Raw genomic sequence first — 11,135 nt, 5'->3', positions numbered from 1 at the left:
TTGTTCTTCACTGTGCTGCGGGTCTCACGTCCTGGGCTCGCTGGTGACATCAGTGCCCTGTCTGCAGCGGTCACGATTACATTTGTGATTTCCACCGATCGGTGTCCTCAGAAGTATTTTTCAGTTCCTTTTATCGTGATCATATTTCAGTATATACATCGTTTTCAATGACTGCATTGTAACCAAATTACAAGTTCAATTTACTTAACCGGTTACTGGAGGTGCCGAGCTTTTCTGATTATTTCCCTAACTAAAGCACTACAAAACCCTGTGACTTCAGAGGCCAACTTTTGCATGTTAGTTATTAATGTGGGATAAATCCTGCAAGTGAAATTAAGTCAAAATATATAAACATTTTATTGCAACTGATAAATATTGCTAAGCCAGTCTTCAGGAAGCATAAAGCAGCATTGTTCGCACGTGTTTCCTTGACCCTGTCTACTCTAGCTGGCAACATTAAAAAAATACTTTTCTGATGAATAAACACAAATTTTATCTCATTGTTTTAACGCGCATTTCCTTGGTTACCAGGGAGGCTAACATTTTTCACATGATTATTGACATTTTGCACTTTGGGGGAATAATCTATTCATATACTGTATTTCTCTTTACGGCAGTATTGCCTCTTAAAAATTATTTCTAATTTTATATATTAAAATTACTAACACATGTAAGGCACAAATGTCTTTCCAGTGTGCAGTTTCATTTAGGCCTTTATTATAAGAGTTTAGAACTGTGAGAAATTCTTGTGTTCTCTGTATTTACTGTCATAGCTGTGAAGGGTCAAGAGTCAGGCCCAGCGCAAGCTAAGAGCGCACGGCGCCTCCTGCATGAGGGTGGTTAGCCCAAAACAGTTACCTCTTTTCAAATTTACTCATTGATTTATTTTGCATAGATTTTGGCTGATGTTAAATGTTTGGGGGGTTTGTTTCATTTGCTTATACGACTTGTCTGACCCGTGAAGTCACGGGGACCAGCCTCTACTCTTGCTACTCCTCTGGCCTGGAAGTAGGTACTCATATCAGAAGGATTCAGTCAAAGAAGTCAGTCCAATTTATGCTAAATCCATATTTTGTGAGGTTACATGCATTTAATAGTAAAAGTGGCCATTAAAAAATAGTAGACTCAGGCAATTTATATTTCGATATACAAAAGTTTATCCAAGAATCTCTGAAAACATACTTGGGGTATAATATTATATAGCTTCACATTTTTGAAATATATTTAGTGGGTGCTTGTGGGATTTATTTATTTATTTTCCAGCACAGTGTTCAGCCCCAATCTCCGTTTCACTTGCTTCTGTGGCTGGTCACCCCTCCTGTCGCGGGAGGAAGGGGCCCCGCATTCCTCCAGCCGCTGGGGTGCCTGTGACAAGTGGCATTGGGATGTTTACTGCCTGGAGTGTCCACTGAGCAGACTGACGGACACGCTGAGGACCACAGAGGTGGAGAAGGCACCGACTGGGTGGGTTTGTGCTCCCGGTGCGCCCACGTTCGCCCTCCGGGAGAGCCTTCCAGAGGCCCTGGGGGTTCCACGCCCCACCCTACCAGTGAGGCGACCTCCTGCTGACACCAAGTTACCTGCACCCTCAGCTGAGATTCGGGAACAATCTCTGGGCCGTGGCTGTGGGATTCCTGCACTAGCGCGTGGTGGCTGTAAAACTGCTCATGAAAAACAACATGTTTTTGAGAATCGTTTGCACATCTAACAGTGGACTCTGGGTAAAGACACCTGCGCTGAGTCTTGCCGTGTTTAGGAGACCCCATCTCCTGCAACAGAAAAAAAGGTTTTTTAAAAAATATATTAAAAAATTTTTTTTAAACTTATTTCTGAGAGAGAGAGAGACAGCGTGAGCAGGGGAGGGGCAGAGAGAGAGGGAGACACAGACTCTGAAGCAGCTCCAGGCTCTGAGCTGTCAGCACAGAGCCCGACGTGGGGCTCGAACCCACGAACTGCGAGAGCGTGACCTGAGCCGGAGTCGGACGCTCAGCCGGCTGAGCCCCCAGGCGCCCGGAAAGGTTTTAGGCGCTGCTTCCCATGTTCCCAGAGACTCGCTTACGAAACTGTCAAGGACAGAACAGGATTCTGCGGGACACAAGGCCTGGGACGGGGGTGTCCTTGGAGTGGGAGGGGTTGGGTTTCACTTCCAGCTCTCGGGACTTGCTAGGGAGGCAGCGTTGGCCAAATCACAGGGTTTTTTTTTTTCCTCCGAATTTGTTTCCCCTTGTGAAAAAACAACGTGTGTGAACGCGTGCCATGCGCGGTTAATAGGACCACATCAAGCATCGGAAGATGCGGCCGGCCCTACGTTTCCCTGAAGCGCACGCGCAGTAGCAGCTGCTGGCCTGGCCGTAGCGCGGCATCGATCCGGTCGTAAGCGTCGTTTCCTGAGCTGTGACACAAAGGCACCAAAACCTGGAACCCGCGTCTGTCCTCGGTTCTGCCCAGCTTCTCAGGCGAGGAAACGTGCATTTTCACCGCCGCCGCCAGAGGGCGCCAGGGCGCCACGTCGAGCGCGCCGCGGGGTGCGGGGGGGCGGTTGTCGCTCGCGCAGAACGCGGCCCGCACGGATCTCAAGGGAACGGACCCGGAACCGCAGTGCTTTATCTCCTGCCTGCGTTGGAACCCAGCTAACCATTCCCAATTATGCTGTGAGGTTAAGTTTCCTTTGCCAGAAGCAGAGAGACAGACTCACACACACACACACACACACACACACACCCACACACACACACCCACACACACACACACTGAAAAACAAATCGCCGATCACGTCCTGTCACACTAGAAAGCGTCCACACCCGCGCGCACGCTTGCCCAGGCCCCGGACTCCATCTGAATTAGTAACACACATTTAATTATAACGGGATCCAGGGAACAACGCTGTTTACAGCTTTGGCTTAAGTGCAGGAGACTGAAGTCGGGGTAATGAGGCCGCTGCGGGGCGCAGGCCCGGGGCGCCTGGGGGGCTCGTCCCCTCCCGGGCCGGGGGCGCCCTGCTCCCCGGACCCCCGTCTGGGCCTCGTCACAAACCAGAAACGTAGTTCGACACGCAGACAACGGGTCCGGCTGGGCCCGTGTCCGCAGCCCGGAGCCCGCGGGCGTCTGTCTGCACGTTCCCTGCGGGACTGCACACAAGTGTAGGCGGCTTGCGTCGTTGTGCTGGGTGTATTTATTTAGTTATTTTATTTTTTAAGATTTTTTAAAATTTATTTCTGAGAGAGAGCGAGAGAGCAGGGGGGTGGTCAGAGGGAGAGGGAGACACAGAATCCGAAGCAGCTCCAGGCTCCGAGCTGTCAGCACAGAGCCCGACGCGGGGCTCGAACCCACGAACCGTGAGATCATGACCTGAGCTGAAGTCGGACGCTTAACCGACCGAGCCACCCAGGCGCCCCTATTCTATGTGTATTTAATGCGTATTTTCCACCGCCCTAAAAATCATCTGTGCTTCTGACTTCCACCCCCCAACCCCCAGCAACCACTGATCGTTTTCCTGTCTATACAATTTCACCTTTTCCAGATTAACGAGCAGCAGGGACCATCAAGCGCGTGGCCTTTTCACGTTGGCTTCTCCCAGCCAGTGACACGCGTGTAAGATTCCTCCGTGTCCCTTCATGTATGTTTTGTGCAGAATGAGGTTCCGCCGTCTGGGCACCCACAGTGTATTTACCCAGCGCTACTGACCGCCGTCGTGGTTACTTCCGAGTGTAGCAATTACGAATAAAGGTGCATCCATGTGCAGGTTTCCACGGGGACATAAGTTCTCACCTCCTTTGAGTAAATTCCAAGGAGTGTGATTGCGGGATCGTCTGGTGAGAGTGTGTTTAGTTTGTGAGGAACCTTCAAGCTCCCCCCACAGCGGCCGCCCCATTGTGGGTCCCGCCCCGTGTCCTCACCGGCACCTGCTGCCGTCGGGGCTCCGGCCTGTGGCCCTTCTCGGCCTGCGGTGGTGCCACACCCTGGTTTTAACTTGCGGTTCCCGGAAGACGTGTGAGGTGGAGCGTCTCTCCGTGTGTTTATCTGCCGTCTTTGTCTCTTCTCTGTGGAGGTGTGTGTTCAGATGTTTTGTCCATTTTAAAAATTTTTTTATTTATTTATTGTTGAGAGAGAAAGACAGAGTGAGCAGGGGAGGGGCAGAGAAAGGGGGGGACAGAATCCCAAGCAGGATCCGCTGTCAGTGTGGAGCCCAATGTGGGGCTGGAACCCACGAACTGTCAGATCATGGCCCGGCTGAAACCGAGACTTGGACACTGAACCCAGTTTTAAACTGGGTTATTTAAGACTCTTGTGTATTTGGGTAACAGCCGCTGTCGGATGTGCCTTTGACAAATGGTTCCTCCCAGTCCGTGGCTTGTTTTCTCCTCTCGTGATGGTATCTTTCACAGAGAAGTTTTTGATGTTAATGAAGTCCAACCTCTCTGTTGTTGACCCCACAGACTGTACTATCCGGATTGTATCCAAGAACTTGACCATTGAGTTGCTCTCCTCCCCTTCCCTCTGATGAAATCTTGAGGTCCAGAGCAAAAATGTTATGAGGAACAGAGAATCTGAAAACATAGACCTAACTTCAGAAGAGGCCCCATGTTGTCTGCTGAATGGCGTCGGCGACCAGGGAAGGGAAGGAGAGGAGAGGGGAGGGGAGGGGAGGAAAGGGGAAGAGAGGGGAGGGGTGGGGAGGGCTGGGCATCCACGGACAAGCAGGCTCAGGATGTCCCAGGCTTGACTCCCAGACCCCATGCGTTTCTGTTAGATGCATTCGGCACATGGACGCTTTTCTTTCCACGGTCATTGTCTAAGTTTGCATTTCAGAGTTCAGTTCACATTCTACGGGTGTCAGTATGTTTTCTGGTCCCTTAGAAGATGTTCTGATGTAAAACAGACCAGAAGGAGGCTCTAAGAATCGAATCTGGTGGATTTGAAAGGACAGTCAGGGGAGACGGTGGAGGACAGAGTGTATGATTTGTAGGACGACTGAGTCGTGACTAAGTGGAGACAGACAGGAAAGCTCCCAGGACACAAAAGCGGTATCTCCCGGTCCCCCGAATGAGAGAAACAGAAGGCTGTGTGTCAGTCACGCTCCCCGGGGCAGCTGATCTGAGCCTTTGAGTCTTCCAGACGCCCGAGGTTCAGGGTTTCTCGGCAGTGACAGGTGCGTTGATTAATGACCAAGATCTTATATAGATTTTCCCCAAGACTCAACTTTAAAAACATAAAGTTTGGTTTGGTTGTTTTGTCACAATAACTGAGAAACAATGAAGTAATGATGGCCAGAAATTTGGAGTTCACGTGTGAACTAAAATGTAATGGCAACCCAAAGTCCAAGCTCAAAAGAAAATACTGCTTGTCCGTTACAACACGGCAAAGTTTAACTTGTTTTCTTCTTGTTTCAGACTCTTGTTGAAAACATCTCTGTTTTTAAGAAGACTTTTATGGTCTTTATCACGTAGGAGGCTGGCACGTTCCCAGTCCTCGAAAGACGGTCTGTAACTTCCGGAAGCTTCTCCTGCTGGCCTTATGTTGTCTCACTCACCAAGCACATTGTCCTCCTACGGCCACCTCTCCTTTGGGGCCATCGAGATGGTTCAGGCTACCGCGAGCTGCAGAAGGCACAAACAGAAAGCTAAATACACATATATATGTAACAAAGGCTCTATTTTTTTTTTACTTAAGTGTATTTTTATTTATTTTGAGGGAGAGAGAATGCAAGTGAGCGGGGGAGGGGCAGGAAGAGAGGAAAACAGAGTTTCCCAAGCAGATTCCGCACGCTCAGCACGGAGCCCGACTTGTGGCTCAAACTCACAAACTGTGAGAACCGTGACCTGAGTTGAAATCGAGTTGACGCAGCCAGCTGAGCCACGCAGGCGCCCCAAGGCTCTGTCACTCTTAGCATCCCTGCTGTACTATAACTGTGCTAAATGTATTTTGATATAAGGCAAGGGGACAGAGTTAGGAACAAATATTCAGTAAGTGTTATGCGCGCCGGGATGGTGTTCAACCGGGTAGATTTAGGAAAGCCTGCGGAGCCGCTGGGGACCCTGGATAAGGCGACCCGGTCCTGCCTGGGGCGGGGGGTGGGGAGGGGGCGATGCAAAGGCAGACTTCCCTGTGTCACCGTCCAAAGGTCTTCTTCATGTCAAGACACCAGTATGCAGTGGGGCCACCCTCCTGACTTAGTCACCTCCTCCAGGACCCTGTCTCCAAACGGTCACACGCTGAGGTACCAGGGGTTAGGACTCAACATAAGAGTTTGGGGGACACAACCCAGCCCCGTAACAGATCTTACCTCACAGGAAACCTCAAATTTACCTCTAGTGGCTCAAGGGCTCAGGTGTGAAACTTGAAACACTGAACGTTTTAGAGAAAATACCAGAGAATAGCTTTTGGACCTTGGGGGAAAATAAATGTTCTACGCAAGATAAAAAAATCTGTTAACAAAAAAGGGAAACTTTATATAACATTGATTACATTAATGCTATGAATTCTTCATTTCAAAAGATACCTCAGAGAGTGTGAAGAGGCAGCTCAGGCGGGAGGCTGGCTGCTCGGTCCTGGTCAGCTGTTCCCAGAACTGCCAGCAGTCCACAGGCACGTGGCTCAAACCCACCAGAAACGCAGACAAAGCCCTGGGACAGGCATCTCCTGGGGGTGGCCCCGTCATGAGCAGCGCGTGGAAGCCCCCGGCCAAATCAGAATTTAAAGGCAGAGACGTTCGAACGAGCAGCACTAGGCGCGTCCCGCCCTCCTGGCGTGGGTCCGACGGGAGCACGAAGACAGGACAAGGCCCGCCGCCCGCCGCCACTGCGCGTGTACGTGTGCCGTGCCCGGAGACGCCTGGACCCCCCCCCGGACGGGGCGCCCCGAGAGGGACTCTGCACAAGCGTCTCCAGCAGCTTTGCGCCTGTCCCCAGCCGGACATAAACCGATGTCCGTCGGCATAAGTGGAAGAACTCTATTCTGTGACACACGGTGTTTAATATTCGGCTGTAAGTTTCAACAGTGTTAAATCTCAAAACAAAACGTGAGTGAAAGAAGTGACAGAAATTTACGCATTTACTTCCGTTCACAGAAAGTCAAAACACAAGTGAAATGGACATTATGTAGCCCAGGGACGCACACAGTCCTGGTGCGGCTCTGCAGAAAAGCAGGTTTGGCTTCAGGACATTTCTGGGTGCAGGTGAAGGGGTGAGACCGGGCGGGGGGAGGGTTCACCTGTGCTCACGCCCGTTCACTCTCTTCAGCCGCGTGGTGGGTCCGTGGACACTTAGTCATTGCTGTGATTTTAAGTGTGCTACGATGTTATTCATTCTTTTTATAAGATACGTGTTAATAAAAGGTGAAATGCTAATCATAAAATAACTGAGGAATTATGAAGTTTAAATTCATCCAGTATTTATGATGTTTATGCTCATTGATGAACATTTTCTACTGTATCCAGTTATCTACCAGATTTAAAACAAAGAAGAAAAGGAAAGAGGAACAGGAAACCTCTGAGAGCTGGCATTGCCGGCCAAGTGGCTTGGTCCACGGCAGGGACGGAAACGCGAGGGCAGCCACGTCAGAGACTCTGAACTGAACACCCAACGGGAGGGGAGACGGTGGGGAGCCCTCACGACGGGGAGAAGCAGTTCTGTGCCAGGTGCCTGGGAGCATCCTTCTCATCACTGCCCCCACGTCCATGGTCACCCGCACACGGTCATTGTTCCATTTCCCCTGTTCGGTGAAGAGCGCCTTTACCCCTGAATAGACACCCCTCCCCTCGGTCCTGGCCCGTCCTCACTGGGGCCAGGCTCCTCCCTGCCTCTGCAGCCTCCTTCATCTTCACTCAGCAGACTCAGCTTCCCTGTACCATCGACTCCTCACCTGTGGGCCCCTGGGACCCTCAGTCTCTTCCTCGGTCCAGGTCTTCTCCTGTCAGCTTCTGTGGTTGCCCTCACCGAGCGATTCCTGGATTGTTTTGTTTTGTTTTTCTGATCATCACTTAGTCTACTCAAGCTTATTCACTACTTAAAAGAAAAATAAGTACAAAAATTCACAGAAAAAAAAGCAGATTTTTTAGTGATACACTTGATAGTAGCTAAAATTTAATTGGGTGGCAATTAAATTTTGTCCGGAGCAGCAGCTCATCACAGCACGTGCGGAGCCCGGTGAGGCGGGCCTTGTCGCCTCCTACTACCTGGCTACCGGGTTTTCTCGGCGACAGACCCCGAAGGACAGAGAATTGGCGGTCCAACCCGCTCAGCAGGTAAACGGCAAACCAGGAAAACCCGCCTCCCTGAGGCTGGGTGCTCGGGCTCTCCCGGCGCCCCCTCCTCAACAAGTTGTGGTGACGTGATTCATAATCCAAGCTCGGAAAACGAGCTGGACTGAAACGTTATGCGGTGTCACAGAGACGCCCCGCTCCCGGACCCGGCGCCAGCTGGTGCGCCCGCAGCCTCGGCAGATACGAACCCATCAACCCAACCGCGCTTTCTCTCGAAACCCTAGCTGGAAAATGGGTATGTGGAGCCCCACGTGCTGGGAGACACACCGGGCCGTCTGTCGGGGTCTGGCGGGAGGTCTGCCGGGGAGACGGGGCCCTTCCCGAAGCCGTGCAGTTACCCACGGCCACCGGCCCGGAGCGGCCGACAAAGCCAGTTAGCTTGCGGGCGCTTACGCAGCCGCGGTGTGGAATTTTGCTGGGGAAGGCGAAGGGAATGGCTTGCCGTAGAGCCTGCGTTAGTTTCCGATTCTGCAAAACAAATACCGCAAGTGTGACCGCAAAGCACACACCGTGTATTAGCTCAGGGTTTCCGCTATCAGAGGCCGTGTTCTCATCTGCGGGGCCGGGGGCCCAGGGGCCGGGGCAGAGCCGGTCTCGTGGGTCGAGGACCGAGCCCTCACCTCCGAGAGACGGACCTCCGTGTAGTCCCTGCCGTGTGGTTGTCTCCTCAGCATGGAGGTCGCCCCCCAAGGCCTGCACGGCCCCACAGACTGTCTCTTGTCCTGCGTGGGTTCGCCTGATTAGGTCTGGACCACCCAGGGTAATCTCCCCCTGGACTAACTCAAAGCCTGCTGATTAGGAGCCTCCAGAAATCTGCAAGCCCCCTTTGCAACCTAAGGGTGATAGGTGTGCTGTGCGGCGGCCTGCGGGGGCCACGCAGGTGTGGTGCGGGGTAAGCCTCGCCACCTGTCAGAATCCGCCCGCCAGTGAGCCTGCCTGCACCATCACTGAACTTGGTTTGATTTTCAGAAAAATAAGTGACCATTTCCTTGAAAACATTTCTGATTTTAATGGTTTTATGCTCACTGCAGTTTAGCATTTTCAGCATATTTCTGCCAAAGTCAACTTTGAGAGAAATTCCCGTACGACGAGTCCAGTAGCCCATGGCGTGCACCATCACAGGCAGCCCCTGTGCCCTTTGACAACGTGACCCCAAAACCGTTTCTCTTCCTGTCGTTCCTAACCAGGAAAACGCCCTGCGTCTGAGGGATGCGTCCACTCTCGCCTCGAGTCCAGCCATAGCGGAAAGTGCTGGGGGACAGGAAATCAGAGCCGCACACGTGTTGCTGTGAAGTCAGAGAAGGAAGGGAGCGTGTCCGGGGGTGCCGGAGCTGGGGTGCACACCACCCACCCACCGCCGAGGAAGCGTGAGGCTCAGAGACAGCCACGCCGCTGCTCAAGGTCACGTGTCCCCACCCTGACCCTTCTCGGGACGATGCTGCCCCGTCCCTGCCGAGATGGATGCCGGCCGGAGGAGGCAGGGTCGTGCGACCCAGCCTGAGAGGCGCACGTGTGGGGGAGAGCCTCCACCCAGCAGAGGGGAGAGAGTGCGTGAGCGATCGGGGCCCCTGCGCCCGGGCACTGGGCTCACGGGGACCTGATGGTCACAGCGAAGCCTCCGGCTGGTCACCAGCTGCGCTTGGATGTCACTTAGGTCTGGAAGCACAAAGCTTCACAAACGCCAGTGGGCTCTCGGCAAAGGATGTCTTCGCGTGTGGAAACCGGCGCATTGTTGTGAGCACAGCTTCGAGGGTCTCTCACCCGCTGCCTCGGTGGAGGCGCAGATGGGCGGGCCTGCCCCCCAGAGGCCACCACAGCAGACAGGCTCGTCCCGGACCTCGTCACCAGCGGCGCCTCGCTCGCTTCTGAGCGTCACTGCCCGGTATCACCCTTACGTCCCAGCCCGCGGGTCACCAGCGGAAGCAGCGCCCTGGACTCGGACAGAGGCCACGTGGGCCCCGGGGACAAGACTTTAACCTGCTTTGTGGCTGTTCTGAGCACGTGTTTCCTGGGTCCTGAGGAGGGAGGCCAGCTCCCTCAGGGCCATCTCTTGCTCACAGACACCCTCTGTGTCCCTTAGATACAAGGTGTGTGTCCCTGTCCCTTGGGCACTGAGTGTGTGTGTCCGTGTCCCTCGGGCACTGGGTGTGTGTCCGTGTCCCTCGGACACTGAGTGTGTGTGTGTCCCTCGGGCACTGGGTGTGTGTCTTTGACCGGCATTTCCTCGCTTACTGTGGTTTCTTGTTGCTTCACGTGAAATCTCTCCGGCCGACTGCGAAGCCTTTCCCTGCACACGAAGGAAGCCAACCTCGGGGTGCAACAGTCCCGTGGAGACACGGGAACTGAGGCCTGAGCTCCCGGGCTGCTCGGTGCTGGAGGCTCGTCCTGAGGCACTGACGCTGCTCGTGGGCAAGTCCAGGGGCAGCGGGACTCAGGCGGGTCAGCAGGGGCGCCGAGCTTGCCGGGCGCGGCCGGACGTCCGAAAGGTTCTTCTGAATTGGAAACAGTTTGCCGTGTAGCTCACCTCAGGTTTTCTGTAACCACCGAACGCCCGTCCTTTGTGCAGAGCAGGAGTGAAGGGAGCANCTCTCTCCGGAGTCACCAGCCCCCACGCCCGAGGCGGTGACGTGTGACTGTGTCCCAGCCTCTGAAAAGCACTGTCGGTACAGTTACTCCCTGGAAAGGAAAACAGATGCATAAGTTCGATTTGTCAAGTTCCTTTAAAAACTGCTGAGAAGCCTGAACGCCTGTCATATGGCGTTAATTTAGGTTATTACAGCTCTGTAACCGACCCCTGCTTTATGGCCAATGTCTGACTACGCCCACCCCCTTGAGTTGCAAATATTTTAGAATCAATCCAGAAAATCGCTTCCCA

Source organism: Crocuta crocuta, unplaced genomic scaffold, assembly GCF_008692635.1.
Source record: "Crocuta crocuta isolate KB4526 unplaced genomic scaffold, BGI_CrCroc_1.0 scaffold750, whole genome shotgun sequence".
Lineage (NCBI taxonomy): Eukaryota > Metazoa > Chordata > Mammalia > Carnivora > Hyaenidae > Crocuta > Crocuta crocuta.
The sequence above is the reverse complement of the archived record's forward strand: the minus strand, read 5'-3'. Positions refer to the sequence as shown.